The 27896-nt window shown below is 44.5% G+C and overlaps 1 protein-coding gene across 10 annotated transcripts in view; it reads right to left on the reverse strand.

Moving 5' to 3' along the window:
• TLN2 (talin 2) overlaps positions 1 to 27896 on the reverse strand; it is a 494903-nt gene that overhangs the window by 381526 nt on the left and 85481 nt on the right. For all 10 annotated transcript variants that reach the window (XM_069596307.1, XM_069596312.1, XM_069596310.1 and 7 more), the window contains exon 2: positions 22309 to 22394. The gene's annotated coding sequence lies outside the window, so the exon portion shown is untranslated. The remainder of the gene's footprint in view (positions 1 to 22308; positions 22395 to 27896) is intronic.

Raw genomic sequence — 27896 nt, forward strand, 5'->3', positions numbered from 1 at the left:
AGCACTAAAACTGCACAGAAGGTTTGAGGACCTACTTTGTAGGATTCTACAGTTCCACTCAAATCACTCACTCGTGCACCACAGGAGTCATAAAATGACAACAATTCTGAATTATCAGGAAACATGTTGTTGTAGCACATGCTTGAAACAAAGAAGCAAAAGAACTGTTTAGACAGATTTCCAAAGGGTTTTAAATGAATTAAGTTCAAGAGCTTTCAAGGGTAAGAACCTATTCTCTGAATGAAAAGTTCACACAGTGTGAAATACACCTCATCCCACAATGAAGCTGGATAAAAGAAGGGTAGAGACAGTGTTTTGTTCTCACATTCAATAGTTAACCCTTCATAGTAACTTTACTACACTGTATGACTGCTTCGTATCATCCCAGCTCCTTGGAAAGCCAAAGGCCTTCCTGTCACTTCAACCATGTAGGGTTTGTGCACAAGCTTGTAAGAAATTTCAAGTAGTTACTGATGGTATAAAAAATAAATAGCCTATCAGCCTTTTAATGACCTCAAAGACAGAGTCTTTTTAACATAATCTCACAGGTCAGTGAATAATGCTAGGGGTTGCTCCACTGTGCCAAAAAAATGCAAACAAAACCATAAACCTACATGAGAGATATTAAGAAAAGCAAGTTCAGGTTAGATAGAAGAGCCAAAGCATTTACTTTAAAATCTAATTCTGACTTACATTTATAAGAGGTATACAATTCTAGACTTAATTTCTCAATTAAGACACAAAGCTGGGGATGTTCTTAGTTTCAACACAGCAGTTGAAAAGCCATCAGGACTTGGGCATCAGCAAAGAGGGACCAGGTGATGCAGAATAGAGTCTTCTCAGACTCTCAGAGTCTTCTCACATGGCCCATTACCAAAAGAAGAAATCATACAGATACTGGAACACATTTCTTTTTTCTTTTTATTTTCAACATTAATATGCCTTCTCAACTTAGTAGCTTATGGTTATATTAATCTGACTATGGGGTCTCTGACATAAAACCATTCTCAGGAAGAAAAAAAAATCACCTTGTGATAAGGTTTTTGAGTGACCTATGGCTACTTAAGGTCACTGGGTGGCTGCAACTTAAGGACAGAACTTTGTGAAATCATTTTAAAGTCATCAACCCAAAGATAAGGCTAGACCTAGAAACAAGCTTCTTCCCATCTAAGGATGCAAGAGCCATTGATTCATAGGAGGGCACTTCCAGAAGGAGCTGAGAAAAATACTAATAGGCTGTGAGTGACTCATTCTAAACAGCCATCCTAACAACCCAATTAAAGATCCAGCCATTTAGCCTAATTTTGTTTCACCTCCATAGGTTTAATCTTCTTAGAATCAAGTACTATGATCTCCAATAGAAACCAAAGTAACCCTCACTCTTGATGCCCAGATATGCTGGGGAAGAAGAAAGAGAAAAAAACACAAGTGCAGAGATAGCATCCACAGACAGAAGAAATACCAGAAGTCCTCTGTGCTCGATAAACACTCATTCATGTACTCCTCCAAAGAACTTTCAATGAATCCCAGGTATGCCCTAGACACGGGGGAGGCAGCCATGCAAACTAGTGCCTCATTTTTGAAAACCAAAATTCCAACACACTGAGGAAGTGCGGTAACAGTCAGACACTACAGAAAAAAATCACAGCCCGAAGGAAGAGCAAATCACCTCCGTGTGAGAGGAGACAGAGTCAAAGGCTGCTTCACATCACAGGGAGCACAGGCAGGAATAATGAACAGAGAGCACAGAGAATCCTTCTTATTTGGTTACAGAACATTGTGCATTTTACAAGTATATTTAAATGAAACATTAATGAGTATGTGTGTACTCAACAATAACAGGCAAAACAATTAGACATTAGTCACAATCCATAGAGGTGATTCACATAATTTAAAAGAATTAGACCCATGCAAATCACAGCCCAATCCTTAGGAGGAAAGGCATTAGTCGACTAAATACATAAACGTATAGAATCAATATTCCACTGCCAGGGAACAATCAAGCAGTGATCACACAACACAACCACATGCGAGCAGAGCTTCTCAAACCCTAACGTGCACACACACAAGCTGGAAGCTGCGGTGGAGCCTGACAGTCTGCATTTCTAATAAGCTCCCGGGTGATGCACAGGGCTGGGCCCATGGCCCACTCTGAGTGATGAGGATGAGAAAGGTCAGTTCTGACTGAGCATCCTAGACATCTACAGAGGGGGCTCATACACGAGACAAATTCCAGTCCTCATCTGAAACCTAATGAGCCAGAATCTTAGGAGATGAGGTTCCCTGTAATTTCTCTCTAAGCTTTAAGGTGGTTCTTAAGTGCAGCCAGACTTGTGAAATCACAGTCACATAGACTTTTTGTATACCTCACCCCAGGAAACAGGTCAGGTCTTTTCTGTACACAGAAAATGCCAGCAGCTGTAGAAGACATCCATGGAGATAATGAGTAAGAAAGAGGAAGCCCAGCTAACCTGACCAGGCTGATCAACTCAACCATGGTGATGCCTAGAATCACAGCCTCCATAGCCTGATACCTGTGGTAGAATCTATCTTGACCCTTTACATCCACTGTAACTGCTTTCCAAAGCTAGTGCTTAGATCATTATCATCTCTTTAGCTTCATAAAACACACCAAAGAGGAAAAGGACTTTTTTTTTTTTTTGCCTAAAAATTATAGATAAGGGGTCATCCATGATGAAAGACTGGAAAGAAGCCAAAAGACAAACATGCAATTAACCAGCCCAATGCCTCCAGGCTCCAGTCTTGAAAGGGCTCTTCAGCCACACATACCCTCACTACAAAGTACAATTCTGTTAATAAAAGGGACTGAGTGGAATGTAGTCTTTCAAGGCTTTCATGCACAAAATCACTTCTGGAAAAAAGGAAAGGTAATAGTTTACCAGTAATAAAGGTAATAGTTCTCCAGTAGAACAGGTGATAGACCCGGGTCCATCTGAAACTCGAGTATTTCATATTTCTGTATGTCCACTTTCCATCTAAGGAGACATTTCTGTTCCATGTATTCAGCCTCTTGCTCCCAATTTCTATCCATTTCATTAAAAGTTGTAAGCTATAATCCCCTTCTCACCCCTGCTTACCCTGGCAGAGGGCAGGAAAATCGGAAAATCTTCAACTAGGATGAAGATGTTCATAGCAGTACTAGTCACAATAGCTGAGATGTGCAAGCAACCTAAAAGTCCATCACCATATAACTGGATAAAGAAGATATGGTACATATGAACCACGGAATCTACCTCAGCCGTGAAAAAGAAAGCCATCTGAAATAATGCCATCTGCAGCAACATGGATTATTATGCAGCAACCACAGATTATTATGCCAAGTGAAGTAAGTCATAACAGAGAAAGATAAATACCATATGAGATCACTCCTATGTGGAATCTAAAATCTGACACCAACGAACCCATGTACAAAACAGAACGAGATTCACAAACGTAGAGAACAGAATCCTGGTTGCTCAGTGGGGCAGGAGTGGGTTGGGAGCTTCGGATTGGCAGATGCCAATACTTTCTATGGGATGAATGAACAACAAGGCTGTACTGTATAGCACAGAGAACTACGCTGACTATCTGCGATAAATCATAATGGAAAAGAGCCTGAAAAATAATCTATATATGTATTCTTTAAAGACATGCTGTATATCCACAATGGAATACTACTCAGTCATAAACAGAAATTTCTCCGTATGCAGCAACATGGATGCACTTGTAGGGTATTATGCTAATGAAATTAAGTCAGGCAGAAAAAGTATTTATAATATCACTTATATGTGGAATCTAAAAACCATAACAAACTAGAGAATAAAAAAAAACCTAGCAGATTCACAGACATAGAGACAAACTAGTAGTTACCAGTAGGGGGTGTGGGGGGTACAGTATAGAGGTAGGGAGAAAAAAGGATTATTGTGGGATTATATGAAGTCATGTACGTGAAACTTTTGAAAACTGTAAAGCACTATAGAATTTAAAGAACTCTTCATCCAATTTTTTTTTAATTTTTATTTTTTTTCCAGGTTTAGTTTTTTATTTTTTTAATTTTAAAATCTTTAATTCTTACATGCGTTCCCAAACATGAACCCCCCTCCCACCTCCCTCCCCACAACATCTCTCTGGGTCATCCCCATGCACCAGCCCCAAGCATGCTGCACCCTGCGTCAGACAGGGACTGGCGATTCAATTCTTACATGATAGTATACATGTTAGAATTCCCATTCTCCCAAATCATCCCACCCTCTCCCCCTCCCTCTGAGTCCAAAAGTCCGTTATACACATCTGTGTCTCTTTCCCTGTCTTGCATACAGGGTCGTCATTGCCATCTTCCTAAATTCCATATATATGTGTTAGTATACTGTATTGGTGTTTTTCTTTCTGGCTTACTTCACTCTGTATAATTGGCTCCAGTTTCATCCATCTCATCAGAACTGATTCAAATGAATTCTTTTTAATGGCTGAGTAATACTCCATTGTGTATATGTACCACAGCTTTCCTATCCATTCATCTGGTGATGGACATCTAGGTTGTTTCCATGTCCTGGCTATTATAAACAGTGCTGCGATGAACATTGGGGTACATGTGTCTCTTTCAATTCTGGTTTCCTCAGTGTGTATGCCCAGCAGTGGGATTGCTGGGTCATAAGGTAGTTCTATTTGCAATTTTTTAAGGAATCTCCACACTGTTCTCCATAGTGGCTGTACTGGTTTGCATTCCCACCAACAGTGTAGGAGGGTTCCCTTTTCTCCACACCCTCTCCAGCATTTATTGCTTGCAGATTTTTGGATCGCAGCCATTCTGACTGGTGTGAAGTGGTACCTCAGTGTGGTTTTGATTTGCATTTCTCTAATAATGAGTGATGTTGAGCATCTTTTCATGTGTTTGTTAGCCATTCGTATGTCTTCTTTGGAGAAATGTCTATTTAGTTCTTTGGCCCATTTTTTGAGTGGGTCGTTTATTTTTCTGGAATTGAGCTGCATAAGTTGCTTGTATATTTTTGAGATTAGTTGTTTGTCAGTTGCTTCATTTGCTATTATTTTCTCCCATTCCGAAGGCTGTCTTTTCACCTTGCTTATATTTTCCTTTGTTGTGCAGAAGCTTTTAATTTTAATTAGATCCCATTTGTTTATTTTTGCTTTTATTTCCAGAATTCTGGGAGGTGGATCATAGAGGATCCTGCTGTGATTTATGTCTGAGAGTGTTTTGCCTATGTTCTCCTCTAGGAGTTTTATAGTTTCTGATCTTACATTTAGATCTTTAATCCATTTTGAGTTTATTTTTGTGTACGGTGTTAGAAAGTGATCTAGTTTCATTCTTTTACAAGTGGTTGACCAGTTTTCCCAGCACCACTTATTAAAGAGATTGTCTTTACTCCATTGTATATTCTTGCCTTCTTTGTCAAAGATAAGGTAAGTGTTGTCAGTTCAGTCTCTCAGTCATGTCTGACTCTTTGTGACACCCTGGACTACAGCACAGCAGGCCTCCCTGTCCATCACCAAATCCTGGAGTTTACTCAAACTCATGTCCATTGAGTCGGTGATGCCATCCAACCATCTCATCCTCTGCCGTCCCCTTCTCCTCCTGCCTTCAGTCTTTCCCAGCATCATGGTCTTTTCAAATGAGTCAGTTCTTCGCACCAGGTGGCCAAAGTATTGGAGTTTCAGCTTCAACATCAGTCCTTCCAATGAACACCCAGGACTGATTTCCTTTAGGATGAACTGGTTGGATCTTCTTGCAGTCCAACGGACTCTCAAGAGTCTTCTCCAACACCACAGTTTGAAAGCATCAATTCTTCAGCGCTCAGCTTTCTTTATAGTCCAACTCTCACATCCATACATGACTACTGGGAAAACCACAGCTTTGATTAGATGGACCTTTGTTGGCAAAGTAATGTCTTTGCTTTTTAATATGCTGTCTAGGTGGGGTTCCCTGGTGACTCAGACGGTAAAGCATCTGTCTGCAGCCCAGGAGACCCAGGTTCGATCCCTGGGTTGGGAAGATCCCCTGGAGAAGGAAATGGCAACCCACTCCAGTACTCTTGCCTGGAAAATCCCATGGACAAAGGAGCCTAGTAGGCTACAGCTCATGGGGTCAAAAACAGTTGGACATGACTGAGCAACTTCACTTTCACTAGGTATTGTAGTCAGGGTCAATAAGCAAAGCCATGTCCTCCTCCTCTCTATTTAATGCTCTGGGGAGAAAGATCCAAAGCTCCCTCAACTATACATGCATCACATCACTCAAGTGAAAAAAGGGGGGGCGGGGAAGCAGCAGCTTGCAATTCCTACCACGTGCCACACACAGAATGTTTATCTTTCTATCTCAAGTCCTAAGAAGGTAACTGTATAAAGAAATTAATAACTGGATAAATAACTGGAAATAACAGGATGAATAACATCCTGTCTTCCAGGACCTCCATTTTCTCGCTGGAAGACCAGACAGCACAGTCTAACTGCAAGTGCAGTGAAGGAGGTTCTGGCTCAGAGTGGCAGGTAGGAGGTGGGGAGGCCTGCGTCAGGACTCAGGTCTTCCAATTCCATGTCACTTGCTCTGCTTTAGCCCATGTTGCGTTCTTGCAAACAGATGTCAACAGCCTTACAGGAACAGAGAGGGAGGAGGGCTCAGCTGGGGGTGGAGTGGCTGGGAAAGGCAGCAGGATGGGGTGGCATGTGACGCAGGCTCAGGGGAGGAACCAAACTGCCTGGCTGTCAGGGGTCCTTCACTTGCACAGCTGTCTTGCGCCGAATCTGCTGGGAATCGACTACCACTTACTGGTATTCAATAAGCATAGAGGTGAGATGGGGGAGGAGGCAGGGCAATGCCTTTTTAAATGTATGTCTCTTTTCCTCTTCTTTAAAAAAAAATTTTTTTTTTATCCTTATCTGCTAGAACTAGGAAGGAAGGGACAAAAGCCTAGGATAGGAAAGAAATAAAGATTTTTTCCCCTTCAACCAAAAAAATACACCGTGGGGACAGTCAGAGGTTCCTGACAATTTATCCCATCTGTGGAAGCATGACTCTTAAAATGGAGAATCACCCAGAAAAATCTCCTATGGGGCCTGAACCTCTGCCATGTAATGATTTTTCCTTCTTAAGGGAATAAAGGTTAACAAAGTGCAACCTTTTTTCTAAATAAGGTCGCACAGTCCTTTTCGCAATCAGATACCTGCTCTGAGAATTAACACATCCAAATCCCCTGCTTGAATGGACATCTCCCTAATCTACTTCTGGAGAGGCGCATGCTTTTGTTTAAAACCCCGAAGACCCTGCCAGCTGAGGTCCAGCCATAAGCAGAGACTGTAATTTAATTTTGCCAAGAGCTCAGGACCTCAGCCCTAGGGAGAATCAGCCCTTAGTGAAGGCTCCAGGGCTAAGGCACCCCCCTGGCCATGCCCACCCCAACTATGAGGGAACACACAGACCCAGGGGGTCTCAGGGCCTTTGAGATAATTGAAGATGCTAGCTACAAACACTGAGGACCAAAATGCATGTGACACCTACTGGCCGCTCTGCTGTCCCTTGGCCTCCTACCATTTGTCTTCCTGGAAATAAAGGAATCCCAGTTATCACCCCAACAGAGGGCAGCTGCACACCTAATTCAGGCAGATCCAAAAACCACCTTCCTCAACACAATCCTCCCTTCTTGCAGACAAGCAGCTTCCGTGCTGTTTACTTAGATGTTTGATTTAGCCACCCTGTGATGGGCCTTACAATGTGGGAGAGTAAAGGGGGTGAGGCTGGGTAGATTTGGGAGAACTTTTGGTGAGGCAAGCTTAGAACAGATTCACTCTGGACAATAACATGCTCAAATTCATCCTATACTTGTAAAAAAAAAAAAAAAAGCCAAGGGTAGATGGGAAGATAGTTACTTGCTGCACAAATATTATGAGCCAGACATGGGGATGGAGGCTTCACCTGCATTATCTTGCTTAGTCCCCTTCTCACAGCAACCCTACCAGGTGGATGGGTTACCAGCATTTCACAGGTGAGGAAACTGCAATTCAGGAGCTCTCTAACTGGCCTCCACTCATGCAGCCATTAGATGGTGAGGCAACATTTGAACCCAGATCTGGGTGCCCTGTATCGGGCAGTATGGCTCTGCCCTCTGACACAATTGAAGATTCTCAGATGAAAGTTTTCTGTTGAGTTACCAGTGCTGTAGCTGGCCAACAGCAGTTCAGAGACCAGACTTCCCACATCATGGTTTACATGCATGAACTGGACCCTCCAGCTACAAACTATACACATCCTAACCCAGCGTCCCAAAGGAGGCAGAAAGGAACACAAGGCAAACGCAGACTTCCAATCCTTCTTGCACCCCAACAGGAAGGCACACAACACTCCGAGTGCTCCAATGTCACACAGTGAGAAGGTGGCCAGAGCATCATCCTCGGCTAGCGCACTCTTTCCAAAGCACCACCTCAAATCACCTCCCAAGAGACTCAAAAGTGGCCATGTCCCCTGTGATTACATGAATTCCACCATAGGACACTTACCCTGGTAGTCCAGGGGTTGCGAATCTGCCTGCCAATGTCGGGGATGCGTGTTCTGTCCCTGGTCCAGGAACTAACATCCCACATGGGGTTCCTGAGGCAGATGGCCAAATGAGATACAACACATCAGAGAGAGGGGAACAACCTGAGGGCTCTCATCAGTCTGGGGGGTTTTGAAGTCAGCACAGCATCCTGAGTCACAGAGGGGGAAAAGGTAAAACTGTGATACTCAGCTACTCCTTTTTAAGTGGGAAAGCATACAAGATACTTCAGACATTTGCTAAAAAACACAGTAGTCTCACCTGTAATTGAAGGAAAGCGCAATCACTTAGCTAAAACTTGCTAATCCTGAATTCCTCCTTCCTGGAAGATCCCAGAATAAATGAACCACCACTACATTCTCAGCGGGTTGTTTTTTTTTTTAAGATCTTTCTGATGTGGGCCATTTTAAAAGTCTTAAATTTGTTACAAAGTTGCTTCTGTTTTATGTTTGGGTGTTTCGGCTGTGAGGCATGTGGGATCTTAGCTTCCCGACCAGAGATCAAACTCACATCCCCTGAACTGGAAGGTGAAGTCTTAACCACTGGACCCCCAGGGAAGTCCCTTCAGTGCATTACTTTTCATCTATCCTAGCTCTTCTCAAAACCTTATTCTTCACATTTTCTGGACATCTTTGTTTGCATCCATCAACCTCACCTTCCCTACCCACACCTTCCCCAACACCTACTCCCCAGCACAACCACCACCAGATCACATTTATCCAGCATTTCTATATTAGATAAAGAGGATCCTATAAAAAGAAAGTGATGCTTACTTGGCCAAAGCCCTTTCCTCATACAAAAATACCATAGGCAGAAAATCTAATGATGCTCTATCAGTGTCTTTAAAACTTAAGAACATATTAACAACTCAGAGAAGCTTTTGCTGATACCAAGACACAAGACAAGGAATTAAATTATTAACATTCTTCTAGGAAAGATGGGCAAACGGCAGCCCACTCCAGTATTCTTGCCTAGAAAATTCTGTGGACAGGGAAACCTGGTGGGTTGCTGTCCATAGGGTCGCACAGAATCGGACAAGACTGAAGTGATTTAGCATGCATGCATGCACTGGAGGAGGAAATGGCAACCCACTCCAGTATTCTTGCCTGGAGAACCCCAGGGACAGGAGAGCCTGGTGGGCTGCCGTCTGTGGGGTCGCACAGAGTCGGACACGACTGAAGTGACTTAGCAGCAGCAGCAGGAAGGATGGACTGTCTCCAAATCTAGTTGCCCTAAGGCTGTCCATAATTTTTACTCAAATTCAGGTCTAAGCACAGCCTGAATATATAGCCTGGGAATATATGGCCAGGCATATTTATTTCTCCAAGCATCTGTCTCTGGGATGTAGTGAAGGTCTGCCATCACAATTCTTCTGATGACATGGACAGATGTGCTCTAAGTCATGCAGTGATAACCCCACAAATAAGTTAAGGCACTACAACTGCCTGGAACAAATCAAAACACTATTTAAGAAAAAAATGAATTCATAAATCAGTTTAATCTTTATAACAGTCCCTTTTTGAAAAGGGCAACATCCTTGAGGTCAGGGGTTGTGTCATCCTCCTTTATATGTTCCCCCTCTCCAGTATTCAGTAGGATACTGTGTAGAATAGTCAAGATGTACTGTTACTCACGAGTATTTTTGAAACCTCTATGCAGGTCAGGAAGCAACAGTTAGAACTGAATAGGGAACAACAGACTGGTTCCAAATAAGAAAAGGAGTACATCAAGGCTGTATATTGTCACTTTGCTTATTTAACTTCTATGCAGAGTACATCATGAGAAACGCTGGGCTGGAAGAAGCACAAGCTGGAATCAAGATTGTTGGGAGAAATATCAATAACCTCAGATATGCAGATGACACCACCCTTATGGCAGAAAGTGAAGAGGAGCTAAAATGCCTCTTGATGAAAGTGAAAGAGGAGAGTGAAAAAGTTGGCTTAAAGCTCAGCATTCAGAAAACTAAGATCATGGCATCTGGTCCCATCACTTCATGGGAAATAGATGGGGAAACAGTGGAACCAGGGTCAGACTTTATTTTTGGGGGCTCCAAAATCACAGCAGATGTTGACTGCAGCCATGAAATTAAAAGACGCTTACTCCTTGGAAGGAAAGTTATGACCAATCTAGATGGCATGTTAAAAAGCAGAGACATTACTTTGCTGACTAAGGTCTGTCTAGTCAAGGCTATGCTTTTTCCTGTGGTCATGTATGGATGTGAGAATTGGATTATACAGAAAGCTGAGCATCGAAGAATTGATGTTTTTGAACTGTGGTGTTGGAGAAGACTCTTGAGAGTCCCTTGGACTGCAAGGAGATCCAGCCAGTCCATTCTAAAGGAAATCAGTCCTGGGTGTTCACTGGAAGGACTGATGTTGAAGCTGAAGCTCCAATATTTTGGCCACCTGATGTGAAGAGTTGACTCATTTGAAAAGACCCTGATGTTAGGAAAGATTGAAGGAGGGAGGAGAAGGGGACGACAGAGAATGAGATGGTTGGATGGCATCACTGACTCAATGGACATGAGTTTAGGTAAACTCTGGGAGTTGGTGATGGACAGGGAGGCCTGGCGTACTGTGGTTCATGGGGTCGAAAGAGTCGGACACGACTGAGCGACTGAACTGACTGACTGACTGACTATATTTCACTTTTAAAAGTACTTTTCCCCCTGTTTTTATCTTATTTTGTATCTTATTTTATTGACCCTAGACTGCATGTTGTTATGTTGTTTGCTTCTTAATAAAAACTGGGATCAAGAGCTCTAGGGGTCAGCAAGATCAAATATGCGGTGTCAGGAAACAGCACATAAAGTGGAAGAAGTTTGAAGCAGAAGAAGTGTTAATCAAGGTAATATTGCCAAGGACTTCCCCGATGGTCCAGTGGTTAAGAATCCTTCTTCCAATGCAGGGGACACAGGTTTGAACCCTGGTCGGGCAACTAGGATCCCATGTGCTACAACTAAGACCCAATGCAACCAAATAAATGTTTTTTGTCTTTGTTTTTTAAAAAGGTAATGCTGGCCACAAACTGAAATGCCCAGAGCTCTAAACAGCACATTTTTCCCACGTGGCAGTCTCCTGAGTCTTGAGTCACATCTACAAGGGATCCCATGATTGCTTAATGGGCTGGGAGCAACCATCCTAGGTCTTAGGAGTCCCATGATCAGCCCAGGAGGTTACACACCTGACATTCAACACCATGCAAGCTAACCAGACCCAAGCAGCTCAATGTCAGAATCCACGTCTGAAGAGATCATCCAAAGAAGAATGCAGCAGCAGCAGCCTGGATCATCCTCTTCTGTGTTTGGCAAACACATGTAAACAAGAGATTTCTCTACATCCTCATCGATCCTTCCCACTCCTACATAATTTGGAGACAGGCAGGACAGTCAGATGGAGTCAAAGGGAACTCAGGGTTCACAAGGCTTTTGTACCTCTGTCTCCAGGATTTACTCTTGCCACAGGGCAGAGAGGATGCTCTGTTCCTGCCTCAGGCAAGTTTTTCCTATATGTGGGTTCTGAGGACATCAGCCTTTTCACCTGCATTCAGGAGCAGACCGTGCAGAGAACAAGAGTGCCCACTTCAGGCAAGTCCCAAGTACAAAGAGCACTTGCAAACCAGACTTCCCTTTAAAGGAGGGCGTGGTCTTCTTTACATGCTCACCTCCTCTGGGAAACATAGATTAAATGACCCAAGCTCAATATTAACCAAAGGGTCGCGGCTAAGATTAGTGTAGGACAGAAAGACATCTTGTGCTTTCTGACGTGATATACTGAGAAAGATTCAAAGCATCATTTATGTGGCATTCCTGATGGAAACACATCCAATCGTGAGGAATCATCATACAAATCCAAATTGCTAGAAGTAACTGGCATTTTCTGAGTGTAAGTCAATGTCATCAAACACACACACACACACACACACACACACACACATAGAGGCACACACAAAGGCAGAGGGACTGTTCCTAACTAAAAGGATGACAGATATGTGACAACTGAATAAAATCAGCATGATCCTGGATGAATCCTAGCTCAGGGGGAGAGTTATCGTCATAAGTAGCAAAATTGGGGCATGAACTGCATATTCAACAACACTACATCACTGTTATACGTCCTCATTAGAAAGCAACTATATTTCAATGAAAATTAATTTGAAAACAATTCTTTTTTTAAAGAAAAAGATATGCAGATTGGGGAAAATGTTATATATGTCCTGTTTTACTAACTAAACTTTAGTTACAAAGAGGAATGTCTTTGTTCTTACGAAAGACATGCAGAAGCTATTTAGGGGTCAAGTGGCATGACGTGTGTAACTTCAAATGGTTCAAAAAAAAATAGGCATCAATATGGAACGATAAAGCAAATGAGGCAAAATAGTCATAATTGATGAATTGAGTTTAGACTATATAGGAGTTCTTTGTATTCTGGCAACTTTTCTGTAAGTTTATTTTAAAATAAAGCTTTTTAAAACAACATAAATTCAAATTCAACTTGCAAAGTATTTCTACAGTAACACTGGTTGAATGAGGCAAGGCCCCCATCCCATAGGAAAAGCACCTGTCACCATCCACCCACCCCCAGACCCAGGTGAGTGTGTCCCTCTTCCACCTCAAAGTCAATATCTGGCCAAGCTCAGCCATTGAGATTAATCTCCCAGGAATTTGAAACTGAGCCAGGAAGAGGTGAGAACACTGAGCAGAAGAGAGGGCAGCTTCAGGTCTCCGCATAGAGTAGGCAGAGGAGCGGGTCTGGTTTTGACAAGGAGGACGTGGTGACACTGGACAGGACTGTCTCAGAGCACGAATGAGCACATTGGTGGTTACGTCTCAGTACACAGCAATCCCTCAATACAGGCTGGCTGCAATCAGCAATCACTAGAGAAATGTCTCAGAGCATGAAAGAGCACATTGGTGGGTATGTCTCCAGTACACAGCAGCCGTTCGATACAGGCTGGCTGCAATCAGCAATTGCACTGAACAACTCCACAACTCCACCCCACCCCCACTTCATTTTAGCCACCTCAACTGTGTCTGTTCCTTGGCAACAGACTATCAATACAACAAGATGAAGATCCCCATGAACTCCTGCCCACAAAGGTAGACTGGGGAGTGCAGCCACCCACCCCTCCCCTGCTCCCACGCTGCCGCCCTGTTTCCACCAAAGAAGGGATGGCTCCTTCTCTTCTCATACCCATAGCCTCTTATCCAGGGACAAAGTGGCCGCAGCAAAGGGTGCAGCCTATAACGGAGACCACTCAACCTCTACCAGGCACGACACACTGTGGCAAACAGCCAGAAGGAAAAGACTTGGGCCTCGACCATGCAGGAAACCTGGATCCTTGTACTACTAACCTCAATGAAAACCTGGTAAATTACCACTCTCATCTGACCTGCAGGTAGACAGAATAATGGTACCCAAATTTGTCTATGTCCTCATCTCTATAACCAGTGTATATGCTACATTACATGGCAAAATGGACTTTGCAGATGGGATTAAGGATCTTGAAGTAGGGAGATCTTCCTGGATTATCCAAGTGGGTCCAATGGAGTCAAAAAGATCCATAAAAGCAGAGAACCTTTCTCAGTTACGGTCAGAGGAAGATAAAAACGTAGCAGGATTTGAAGATGGAAGGAAACAAGCCAAGGAAAACAGGTGGCCTCTAGAACCTGAAAAAAGGCAATGAGATGGAATTCTCCTCTAGAGCAGGGGTCCCCAAACTCCAGGATCTAATGCCTGATGATCTGAGGTGGAGCTGATATGGTAATAAAATAGGAATAAAGTACACAACAAATGTAATGTGCTTGAATCATCCCCAAACTATCCCCACCCCCTGCCTGGTCCATGGAAAAACTCTTTCACAAAACCAGTCCCTGGGGTCAAAAAGGCTGGGGACGGCTGATCTAGAGCCCCCGGAGGAACAGAGCACTTGATTCTAGCCTCCTGAGACTCGTATCAGCCTTCTCAGCTGCAAAATTGTAGGATCAAATAGATTTATGGTGTTTTAAGTCACTAAGTTTGTGGCCATTTGTGAGAGCAGCACCAGAAAACTAATACGGACTTTATTCCCTCCTCTGGAAATGAGAGGGTTTTCATCCTTTCTGAGAAGGGGGGTCAGGAGAACTCCTGGGGCACCCCTGGAGAAACCTTGGCCCTTGACCATAAGTTCTCTGGGAAGGTAAGTAATTCACAAAACCAACAACCTCCATGTCAGATGGAATTTATTTAGTATCATCCACCCTTGTTTTGTGTGTTTCCCAAGTGGCTCAGTGGTAAAGAATCTGCCTGGCAACGCAGGAGACTCAGAAGGCATGACTTTGATCCCTGGGTCTGGAAGATTCCCTGGAGGAGGAAATGGCAACCCACTCCAGTATTCTCACCTGGGAAATCCCATGAACAGAGGAGCCCCTGGCAGGCTATACATAGTCCATAGGGTGGCAAAGAGACAGACACAAGTGAGCATGAGCATGCATGCCCTTGTTTTGTATTTTGCCACTAGAACTCATTCTTTTTTTAGTAATAAAAATAAAACGTCTCCCAAGTTACTAAGTAATTGGCAAACCCCAGGGGCCCAGAACACCAGCATCCGCATTGTATCCGCTTGATCAGTCAACATTCCCCAACAACCACGCCCACCCCAGAGGGCTTTAGCACTGCCTCAGATCCAGTAGTGAAATCACCATGGCTGCCTTCCAGATTTCTGAGTCATCTTCACCACTGCAGGTCCAAGCAGCAGCAGCTGGATTTTGACCTCAAGGCACCAAAGCCCAAACCCAGCCCTGGAAATTCAGCTGCTGCACAAGGCCCCCCAACCCCCACCGCCCTTCTCTAACATCTCCCCTGTGCAACTGCCCTGCAGTCTCCTGGGAGCCATGCAGCCGGCCGAGGGACACACTGCCAAGTGTAATCCATGGGTGTAGTGATGCGCTCCAGCTACATCACGGGAGCTACTTAAACTGATGGCCTCTGTTCTCAGGAGGGTGTTTCAGGGTATTTCTTATCACGGAAATATTTCCAATGAATGAAACATCTGGGGAAGACAGCTACTGTCCTAACTCTGATGCAGTCTCACTAGAAAGGCCTGTGACAAGCCTTGTGGCTGTAGTGAGGATGGTAGTTTTTTTGAGCAGAGCCTATTTGTAGCTTCCACTTCTTTATTCTCCCAAGAGCTGGAGAGTGTGTGTGTCCCCTGCAAGTGCAGTTCTAAGGACAAGAGGTCAAAGTCCATCAAAACAGACCCAGGAAAAAAAGAGCTGTCATTCCTTTTGACAATCTTTGCTGCATCTACTCAAAACTGGGGCCCACCAGGTGGGTTTCCCAGGGGATCTCTTCAAGTACAGAGAGCATCACCTCTAAAGCAGAGAGCACCTCGATACCAGGGACTAGTACTGGAAATGGCTCTGGCCCAAAAGGGAATCTGTTCTAAGCACCGTGGTGCAGGAATTGGCCACACAGGGTGCCGGCTGCTTTACAAAAGGAGGAAGCCTGTTTTAGGGTGGGCAGGCCAACAAAGCTCAGCCACGGGGAATTTGATCACCTTTTTATCATCCTGTCATCGCCCACTCCAGTTAAACCAAGATCTGCCACAGATGCCTGCCAAATGACAATGCAGGACCATGGCTCTGCCTTGGAGGAAAGTGCTCCTGAAACGTCACATAGTCATTCTGGGTGCCCGGGAGACCCCAGCCACAGACAGCCCAGCACGGCCACAATAATCTGCCCAAGAGTCTCCCTCTGAGCAGGAGCAGAGGTGGGGAACTGGAGAAGGAGGTGAGCCCACAAATGCCTGGGCAGAAGGGAGCCGCCTCCAACCTGACCCACATCTTCCCTCTCCCACGTGCTGCAACACATGCTCCGGAGCATCCATCAACAGCACCACTGAGTGTAAACAGAAGGAGAAGGATGCAGAGAAAAGGAGCCTGCGGAGAGGAATGGGCAAGTCCAGAGCTGAGACCTCAAAGGCTGAAACACAGAACCAGAAAAGACCTCCTGGCAACCCTTGCTACTCAGTGACTTTGTTTGAAGCCCTAGAAACTCCTAGACCTGGCATGGCAATGATTTTTTTTTCAAGTCCTCTATATATTAAGCTTTCAAAATGACAAATTTTCAGGACTAACAACATTCTGTGCTAGTGACAGCTCTTAGGTCACTGGGCACCTAAGAGTATCTCATCTTTTTAGAGGTGAATTTTTAAAGGTGCATAACTTCTGACTTCAAGAGTCTATAGAAATGCCACATGGTCTGCAAATAAATATTTTAAAAATGCTCACTGCAGTATTACCAAAATGTAGGAAGAGGGAGGGTAGGAAGCCCAGCCAGCAATGAGAGAATGAAAGATCATACAACTTACATTTTCATGTTAAAAAATAAGACACAACAATTAACAACAACAAAATAATAATAATATGTCATCTTTCAATATAGGGTCGATTTTTTTTTTAGCATGGAAAGTGTGTCCATAATAGTTTTTTAAAATACATTACACACATTATTATACCATATTAATTTAAAAGGAAAAAACAAGTTTTCACATGTTTTTTAAATAATGTCAGGAGTATAGAGAGTCCTACTACTACTTTGAAAATACCTTCCCTTCTCACAAAAAGCGAAGGGTGTCAACAGTATCCTTTGTTGTTCTTAAAGCAGGTAAAGGCTCTGCCTACAAGGAGGGAACAGTTGTAAAAAAAAAAAAAAAAAAAATACTGCCGAATCCCCAGACAGTCATTCCTTTAATTAGACATATTGCTTTTTTAGGCTTTTCTTTTTTTAATAAAGAGAAACATGCCCCTAAGGGTCCCAAATGGGAGAAAGCATTGGGATTAGAAGTCACCATAGACCCACAACTGCAGACAAGGTCATACAACAGATCAGAACATTCCCGTTTGCTGGATAGGGGTGCCTCTGGGTAGTCAGCCACAGGCTGCGGGCGAAATCCTTCCATGCCCCAAACCCCATGTGCCCTGTGAGCAATGCTGGCTCTAGGATTGGCATGTTTTGAAATGAGGGAGATTGAGAGAATTCTGCATTGAGGCAGAGGCAGGAAGAACTGCAAATCACAAAGTATCTGAATGTTGTTTATTGCTTCATTTGAAGGTCTGTGTCTATCCTTCGGCATCCTAAAATTTATTACATTGTGATTTTTTTAAGTTTATCTGGTACAAAAAGGGGAGATAGTCCCAAATTTGGCAACCCTATAGCATGAACTGTGGTGTTGGATAAGACTCTTGAGAGTCCCTTGGACTGCAAGGAGATCCAACCAGTCCGTTCTGAAGGAGATCAGCCCTGGGATTTCTTTGGAAGGAATGATGCTAAAGCTGAAGCTCCAGTACTTTGGCCACCTCATGCGAAGAGTTGACTGATTGGAAAAGACTCTGATGCTGGGAGGGATTGGGGGCAGGAGGAGAAGGGGACGACAGAGGATGAGATGGCTGGATGGCACCACCGACTCAATGGACATGAGTCTGAGTGAACTCTGGGAGTTGGTGATGGACAGGGAGGCCTGGCGTGCTGAGATTCATGGGGTCGCAAAGACACCACTGAGCGACTGAACTGAACTGAACTGATAGCATGAAACAGAGGTCCAAGAGGCTGGACAGCTTGACTGGGATTACCGGATGGGAAGAATGTCATTAGAGGGAGAGACATTCTCTTTTTTTCTACAAAGTTTTTACTCCTCTTCTTTAATTACATGTTGTAAATTACCTTTGTAACTTTGTAAAGTAAAATTACATTTTAAAGAAATATAAGCAAAACCTGTTACAGAAAAGAGTATACTTACTCTCCCTTTTTTTTTTCCCAAGACCCTCGTCCAGCCTCTCCCCTATTACTGAAAATAATTGAAGAACCCAGAGAGGAGGACTTAAGTCCACAAAAGGCAAGGAAACACTTACTGTTGTGTTTACCTGTTAAGGCTTGCAATTTCCAGAGATTCCTCTGACTACTGTTACCAGCAGCCTGTTTGCTCAGGGGTTCATCAGCAGTGCTTATTAAGCCACTGCTCTTCTGATACACTGGCTTTAGACAAGCCAATGGAAGAGAGAAAATACATTGTTGGGTTCATTTAACACATGTTTATTGAGCCTAAGGCTGAGTGCTGGGCCCTGGGATACAGGATAGATAAAGCATAATCCCCCTGTCCTCAGGGGCTCGTTTCTACAGACCAAGAAATTGGCTTCAGACATGAGCAAAGAGCTCGACCAGAGGGAATACAGCCGGACAGCGGGGGAAAGGGGCACTTCAGCTAGTCTCCGAAGACAGAATGGCCAGGATGAACACACAGTGCTCCAAGAGCACCATAGCTAAAACCATTCTCTCGTCTCACCTCCTTCCTTTCACTGTTGAGGAAACAAGTCCAGAAAATAGAAGCCACTAGACATTGATGCCAATATGAGAAAGCACAGTGCAGGTAAACATTCTCGGGCCCAAGGTTACCCACTACAGAGCAAGGAGGTAAATCCAGCTCCCACTAGCTCCGAATCCTTAACTCTGGATGCAAAAGCCTAAAGAAGTGAGAAGGAGCTGCTTCCAAGATCCAATTTTCTGTCTTCATGGGTGGGCGGGCCCACCTTGCCACTCCAGTGGGGAGGTACAGGCATGAACTTGGTAACACAGAATTTGCAACCCAAGCCTAATAGTACAGTTCCTCCATTGCCTAAAACAGGAGAACAGGAGTGCACACCTTGCCTCGAAAACCTAGTTATAGGGATTCAGCTTAATTCTGCATTTGCTGAGTGGTTCAGTGGCTCAGAACGTAAAGCATCTGCCTATAATGCAGGAGACCTGGGTTTGATCCCTGGGTGGGGAAGATCCTCTGGAGAAGGAAATGGCAACCCACTCCAGTACTCTTGCCTGGAAAATCCCATGGACGGAGGAGCGTGGTAGGCTACAGTCCACGGGGCTGCAAAGAGTTGAACACGACTGAGTGACTTCACCTTCAGTTTCACTTTTCAGTTTATACACAAACTCAGCATATATATGAAGCCAAAATCAAGGAAACTCATTCAAAACTTAAAACCCATAAACTCTAGAATTGTGTACCTGATACAGAACAAACAAAATAACCCTGAGCAGAAGGAGGTTATTTGGAAATGGTCAGATACAGGAATCCCACACAGTGATCAGAAAATGGTCTTCAGAAACAATGCAATCAGGACTTCCCTGGGGCTCTAGTGGTTAACAATTGGCCTTGCAATGAAGTGGATGCAGGTTCAAGCACTGGTCAGGGAACTAAGATCCCACAGCCCTCAGAGGAACTAAGAGTCCACCCAGCCAAAAATAAATTAATTAAAATGTTTTTAAAAAATGCCTTCAACCTGACTTCTCACCTTCTGCCTCCAGCAGGAGCCATCAAGGATTAAGCTGTAACCCTGAATCTTAAGGCCAAAGGCAGTCACGCAAGCCCCCTAGAGACCTGCCACTGGCGGGGCTGGCAGGAGCTAGCAGGGGTGGGGTGAAAAGCCAGCCTCCCAAGTGTACTTTTCTCTTCTCAGTTCATTTCTGTGAAGCAATGAATGACCAAGTTCCTTCTATAACTCAAGAGGCCAAAGTGCTACAAAAGCAATATTTTAAAGCTGACACACAGGGAAGGGTCATACCCTCTATGGGTAAAATGAGGGTGAGATGGAAGGAAAATAGCACAAATAATCAGCAATTCAGTCTTGCCACCAGTAGTAAAGTTCTCTTTCTAGTTGTGATGCAGGTGATGAAAGAAAGAGGAGATAAAACCCTGCCCAAGGTCCAGCAGACCAGGCTGGACCCTCATCTTACTTCCTACGTGATCCCAGGCAGTGCCTTCACCCCCGACCTCAATCTTGTCCTCTATGAAATAGTCACTACCTGCCTCGTGAGTCGTCAGGAGGGCTAAGGCAGAAGGTCATGTGCCAAGTGCTTTGCCTTAAACCTCATATGTTGTAAGTATTCCATAAACGGCCACTGGAACTATTAACTACCCAAGAGGCAAATCAGTCTGGCTCCTTGTAAAAACAACACGACTTCTGAGAGGGCTGACTGCAGCTGTCCAGCAGTGCTGAGCCTGCAATAGCACACCCGCATCTCGGGAGAACAGCCCCAGGGCCAGTTCACCAGCTGGATTCAAGATGCCCTCTTTGGCAGCAGCGTCCTGAGCCTCCCCAATAGCCCCTTGAACCCTCTTTCTGCCTGCTTTTTCTGTGGTCAGTTCTCTGCTTCCAATATAGTCTCTCTTCTCAACCCACTTCAGTGCGTTAGCCTAGCTAAGGCAGCCTGCTCTTAAAAACAAGAAACAGCCTCAGTGTTTTCAGAAATGCTGACTTCAAAACAGGCACACTCATCCTATGAGGCAGAGACCTCATAGGATTCCACCTCAAGAATCACAAAAGTGCAGAACTTCAAGGGAGGATTTCCCTGACATCATAGCACAGTATAACGAGGTACGAGCTCAGACACTGGTGAGGGTAGCTTAACAGGCTCCCATACTCCCTGGTCGGGCTCATATCTCAAACCACTCAGCCTCACACCGTTCAAGAGATGAACCCGCCAGAAAAATTCCCACCAGGTCTCTGGAGGTTTTGTAGACACACGCCCTAGGCAGCTCACCAAGAGTCACACTCAAGGACAAGTCTCGTGGGCATCAGGATCCCCTTAGACCTTTCTTCTCCAAGTGTGAGATACAACTCAGCAGCTTCAGCATCACCTGGATCTTATGAGAAACACAGGCTCACAAGCCCCACCCAGACCTACCTTATCGGGATCCCCCTTTTAACTAGATGCCCGGGTGACAGTGCTTGAGAGTATTTAGAACAAAGTATAGCCAGAATGGACTGTGATTATTGACTGAGGTTTTCACTCAGTCTTTTCCTTTCTTTGTGGAAGAACGGCAATATTAGCCACTAGCACATAGTAGATAATCAATATTCATTGAATGGATGAACAGATGAATGGGTAGTCTACCAAGTGACTCAAGAAACTTACCCTGTAGTAAGTGCAAAGAAAGATGTAAGCATGGGCCTGAGAGAGAGAACACTTGGGGGCAGGGAGAAGGGGTCTTTAAATGAGGTTGTCAGTGGAGGCCTCTCTAACAGGAGTTCACATCAGGAGCGGCATGAAGCTACGGTGTGATGGATGAGCAGGTGCACGCTGGGAAGAGGATGTCAGCCCTACCCGCACCTACACTTGCCACCATAAAGGGTCTCCGGCTGTAGGCCAGTAAGGATAGATAAGACTCATAAGTTTCTTGGTCCAATGGTTAAGAACCCACCTTGCAATGCAGGGGACATGCATTCGATCCCTGGTTGGGGAACCTAGATCCCACATGCCGTGGAACAACTAAGCCTGCACACTGCACCTAAATCCATGTGCTCCAGAGTCCTTGAGCCACAGCTAGAAAGTCCGTGAGGCAGTGAAAGATCCCGCATGACTCGATGAAGATCCTGTGTGCCACAACTAAGACCCGACATAGATAAATAATTTTTTTCTTAATTTTTAAAAGAACCCTGGAACTAAGAAACTAAAGGGAAAAGAAAAAAATTATTTTAAAAAGACCCATAAGTTGGGCCCTAATGGTAGAAAAGAGCAGCTCTCAGGAGGCACATTCAGCAAGTCCCTGACTGTAAGACAGCTGGGGTCAGGAAGCCCGTGTCTGGAGTCACAGTTGCCATCTCCATGGCTCCTGGAGGTGGCTGTGCCAGAGGAGGGCTGAAGAGGGAAGCAGTCTATCAGCTAGACTCTGTTTCCTGGCCACAACCCCTCCAGCCCTCAGATTCCCAAGCAAAGACATGGAGATTACTCACTGTTTTCTCCGAGTCGATCCAGGAACTTGCAGCCGAGCATCCAAGGGTCCAGGAGCCCAGTCCAGATGTTACCCTGCAACAGCACGCTGGCCAAAAAGAGACAAATGACACAAGTCAGTGCAGGCAGCCACGTTAGTGAGTAAGCAACACTGTCTCAGCATGGAACGACACTGACGGGGTTCAGATGATAAAGAGCAGAAAAGGAAAGCATCCCCTCAGAGCCAGTGGTCTCAGAGTGCTGTGCAGTGATACAAATGGCAAACTCCTCTGCCCTCAGCATCGGGAGAAGCACCGGCCCAGCAGCAGCAGCAGCTCCAGAGCAGTCTCTCTGCAAATCCCCTGATATGGAGTCTAGACATAGAGCTGCAAAGGGCCCTTGGAGAGAATCAGGCCCAACCCCTCTCTTTACAGACAAGAAAAGCCAAGACTTAGAAAAGACAACAGGCCTTGTCTAAAATCAGCAGAGTATAAAGGCTAAGCCAGGAAGGGAATCGAGGAAGCAAGTCTATAAAAAAGCTTAAGTTTACCTGTAAATTACCTTCCTTCAAGAAACCTGGGTTCTAAATAAATGTTATTCTTATCTGTTCTGGCTCTTAACAGACAGATAAAGCAGCCTGCAATTCCAGATCTTAATGGTTTCCCGAGTTCTCTCTTTTATCCCCAAAGACTTTGAAGAGCCAAACTAAAACTCCTGGTTTTCTCCCAAACCAAAAGAAAACAAGGGAGAAAAAGAAAAACCCTGGGACTGTTCATATTTGAGTACAAGACGAAAAACCTAAAACTTTGGAGAAAAACTTGAAGACCTAAAAATTCCGAATTTATGAGATATAAACTGCACAGAACAAAAACAAAAGCTTCTCTTCCATACATCAGGTTTATAGACCCAAGAGACTAGAACATTCCAGGGACATGCCTGGAGACCATAAGAAGTGGTACACTTCAGACGAGGGGGCTGTCTTGTTAAAATAAAATGGATGATCAAAATGCCAAGTCTTTAAAAAATGACGCTTCTGATTATGTTTTTTTTTAATGAATTGTCGTCTAATTATATATTTAAGACATAATTATGCAAACAGTTACCTCTTCTCCTGGGGTTCTAGTTCCAACTGACCTTGACAAATCAATGTAACCTTGGGCATATCACACCTAACCATGCACGTCTTCCATCAACTCATCCATGAAAAAACAGTGATGGGATAAGACTTAGCTCTTCAGCTGGAGAATTCTGAAAATCCCCTGCATTGCTGAAACAAGCTGAAAGTACCTCCCATTAAGTCAGTTATACAAAGCACAGTTACTCGCCTACTTTGAAAAAATGAATGTCAGTCATTATAAATTTAAATTGCCATCTCTTAGGAAATAACTACAAAGTTGGTGTAACAGTTATGTTCTGTCTCCAGGGAGTTTGCTTCGACAGTGACAAATATGCCCCCACCTGCACTAAATGGGGTATCGGGGTCTATTTCCCCAAAGGTCCGTTATTATTTATAAGGATGAAAGTTAGGGTTTCTTTTGCATGAAGTGGAATTTAGGCAGTGAGGTCATTTGTTTTGAAACTACAGCAACCATTCCAGTTTTTTTTCCCCCATTTTAGCATTTCAATTACTCTGGGTCAAGAGTAAAAGATGAAGATTTCACAGAAAATGCAAAGCCTAGTAGGCCACCCACAGAATGGTCAAAGATTCTGCCCTGGACAGTCCAGGGCACAACTGGGGGGTTCCCTATCCCAAGTTAGGCAAGTTCACTGGTAAAAAGTCAGTGCAGACTTGCACACAAGCAGACTCATACATATCTCAAAGAATGTTCAACAGTCCCATGATTCATTTTAAAAAAATAAACAAAAAAACAGAACCTACCATACTGACCATGTGGTTCCTGATCCTTACAGGGCAGGAGGGTCCATAAACTCCTCTGGAAATATGATGAACCCTCTCCCCCAGAAGAAGGACCTGAGAGATTCAGTTTCAAATTTCCCCAGAAATTTCTCTGTACCTCTGGTTAAGGACCTGGCTTAATTAACACAAGGAATCCCTTTTCATCTTTCTCTCTGAAATTTGTACAAGCCTTGGTAAAGAGGGTCATGAGTGACAACCCCATTTACAAAGTGATACACAAGGGTAGGGACCGGTGAGAAAACCAGCTTCGTGCAGCTCTTAGAATGGGGAGTATGACTCTGCAGCCAGCAATGCTAACAACTGTTCTTGAGGCCCTGGCTGTGCCTGGGAGCCTTTGCCAAACAGTTTCAACAGGGACCTTCCCAAATCTGGGTTTGCACTTGGTACTCAGTTCTTCAAAACAACAACAAAGAGTAACACGGAAACATATGTAATACCATATGTACAATAGCCAGTGGAATTTGCTGTATGGCTCAGAGAAGTCAAACCGGGGCTCTGTGACAATCTAGAAGGGTGGGAGGGGGTAGGAGGTGGGAGGCAGGTTCAAGAGGGAGGGGACATATGCATATCGATGGCTGATTCATTTCGATGTATGGCAGAAACCAACACAGTATTGTAAAGCAATTATCTTTCAACTAAAAATAAATAAAATGGTTGCAACAATAACAACAAAAAATAAACAAACATCTGCATTACTTAGGAATGCGTACAAAGGTACCAAGGATCAGTTAAAATGAAAAACCAAGATGCTTATCATCACTCTGAGGTGATAGGGGGTGATTCTTTTTGAGATATTCCTAATGTTGGCTGTTGGCTTCCCAGATGTTCAGATTATTCCTCTGCGTTGCATATATTATTCTCCATGTATGTCACAGAGTAAAGCAATCTTCCTTACAGAGAGATTCAGGCCAGGGACAAGGCTCTCCAGGACTTGTCATCTCAGCCCCAGCTCAAGACACAGCAGTAAAACTGTGCTGAGCCCAGCAATGGTCCGAGGGTGGGGCCCACCAGGGAACAGTGACCAGCTCTGGCCCCTGGGACACCATCTATAAATAAGTCTTTTTTTTTTTAAACAAGTCCACGCCCTGGGACAGTCTGGTGTTCTGGGCTGAGGCCACGCTGACCTCCGATGCTGCCCATCACTCTGGGAAATGCTGGTGTTGAGTTTCTGTGAACTCATTGGTCTTCCTCTTCCATGCTTGGCAGGCCTATAACCTGGGGCACATTCTGTTACTGTGAACAATCTCAGCAAGTCTTCCTGAGCCTCTGAGAAAGGAACAAAGCCCAGACTCATGTGTGGAGCTTGCAGGACTGTTCAGCCATCTCCTTCCTCAGCTGGATACACAGGCAGGAGGGGCCTTATATGTTCTCCTTCAGCTGCCTCATTACTCCACCCTCCTGGTAAGAATTCTGCTCAGTGAGTGGTCAAGACATCTACTGGCCAGAAAAAGAGGTAGACAGTGTAAGGAGTCGTGACCAATATGTTTAGATTCCTATCCCTTTTGTCAGAGAAGGAAATGGCAACCCACCCCAATATTCTTAGCTGGAGAAATTTCCTGGACAGAGGAGCCTGGCAGACTACAGTCCACGGGAATCGCAGAGTCAGACACGACAGCAACTAACACTTACTTACACTTACTTATCCCTTTTGCACACTTACCAATACTATCTTGATCAAATAAGGAAAGTATGCTCCTTGCCTAATAATCCGAGCAAGAGCATGCCATTCCAAAAAGACTCTTCTTAGGGTAATCTTACTAGCAGATGAGGGGCACTAGTGGTCAAGAACCCACGCGCTAATGCAGGAGACATAAAAGATGCAGGTTCAATCCCTGGCCAGGAAGATCCCCTGGAGAAGGGCATGGCAACCCACTCCAGTACTCTTGCCTGGAAAATCCCATGGGCGGAGGAGCCTGGTAGAGACCATGGGGTCGTTAAGAATCAGACACAACTGAGCGACTTCACTTTCCCTTTCCACTTTCATGCACTGGAGAAGGAAATGGCAACCCACTCCAGTGTTCTTGCCTGGAGAATCCCAGGGATGGGGGAGCCTGGTGGGCTGTCATCTACGGGATCGCACAGAGTCAGACATGACTAAAGCGACTGAGCAGCAGCAGCAAAGAGTCAGACACAACTGAAGCAACTTAGCATGCACATATGTACTAGCAGACAAAGCTCTGATTTTTTAGTTACAACAGCCAAATATTGACACCATGACATCACATGACATTTTAACCCGGTTTGGAATAACCTACACCCATACCCGGTGGCTTTTTCATATTGTTCATGGGGTTCTCAAGGCAAGAATGCTGAAATGGTAAATGCAGCCATGAAATTAAAAGATGCCTGCTCCTTAGAAGAAAAGCTATGACAAACCTAGACAGTGTAGTATTAAAAAGCAGAGACATTACTTTGTTCACAAAGGTCCATATAGTCAAAAGCTATGGTTTTTCCAGTAGTCATGTACAGACGTAAAAGTTGGACCATAAAGAAAACTAAGTCCTAAAGAATTGATGCTTTCAAACTGTGGTGTTGGAGAAGACTCTTGAGAGTCCCTTGGACAGCCAAGAGGTCAAACCAGTCCATCCTAAAGGAAATCAACCCTGAATATTCATTGGAAGGATTGAAGCTGAAGCTCCAATATTTTGGCCACCTGATGTGAAGAGCTGACTCACTGGAAAAGACCCTGATGCTGGGAAAGATTGAGGACAGAAGGAGAAGAGGATGACAGAGGATGAGATAGATGGATGGCATCACCAACTCAGTGAACGTAAGCTTCAGTAAACTCCAGGAGACAGCGAAGAACAGAGAACCCTGGCATGCTGCAGTCCGTGGGGTTGCAAAGAGTCGGACACGATTTAGTGGCTAAACAAGAACATCCCCTGTGGAAGACAGACCCACAGTAGACCGTGCTCCAAAAAGGAAATAGCGCACTTCTTCATCTCTCACTGCGGCTCTTCTACTCTTCTCCTAGCTCAAGTCTGCAGTTCAAAAAGCAAAGCAAGGGACCTCCCTGATGGTTCAGTGGCGAAGACTCAGTTCAGGGAGCCCAGGTTTGATCCCTGGTCAGGGAACTAGATCCCACATGCCACAGCTAAGACTTTTACACATCTGCACAGCCAAAAAAATGTTTTTTAAAAAATGAAAAAATTTTAAAGATAAATAAGCAATGCAATAGCCAAAATACAAAACCCACTCTCTAATATGTCACCTTCAAAAGTAGAACATCCCTCTGGATTCTGCCCTTTCTCCTGAGTTCAAGACTGGCATAGCTTGCTGTGCGCCTGTGTGTGTGTGTGTCTGTGTAAACACTTGAAGACACATATGCATGCAAGCCCAACATTCTTGATGGACTCAAAACAATAGCTTACAGGGAAACTCTTGCTCAGAGCTCAGGAAAAGTAAAGGCCAGCCAATTCCAGAAAAACAAAGGGTTTTAGCAACTAACACGAGAACAAAATGATCTCATGCCCGTTTCCCACTGCGCCTGCGCCTAAGTGGGATCCTTCTCAAACTTGAAGTGCTCACTCAGAGGCAGTCACTGTTTCCACCCTAGGGAAACCCATGGGGAGGACGGCCAAGCCAGGAAGCAGATTCCAGAGGTAGCTTTTTGATGTTTAACCCAGAAAACCCTCAGACGGGGGCTCCTCAGCCAAGGAGGGGCTGGAACGCTCATTGAGGCAGGAGACCTCA

The sequence above is a fragment of the Ovis canadensis genome, chromosome 7 (assembly GCF_042477335.2).
Source record: "Ovis canadensis isolate MfBH-ARS-UI-01 breed Bighorn chromosome 7, ARS-UI_OviCan_v2, whole genome shotgun sequence".
Taxonomy (NCBI): domain Eukaryota; kingdom Metazoa; phylum Chordata; class Mammalia; order Artiodactyla; family Bovidae; genus Ovis; species Ovis canadensis.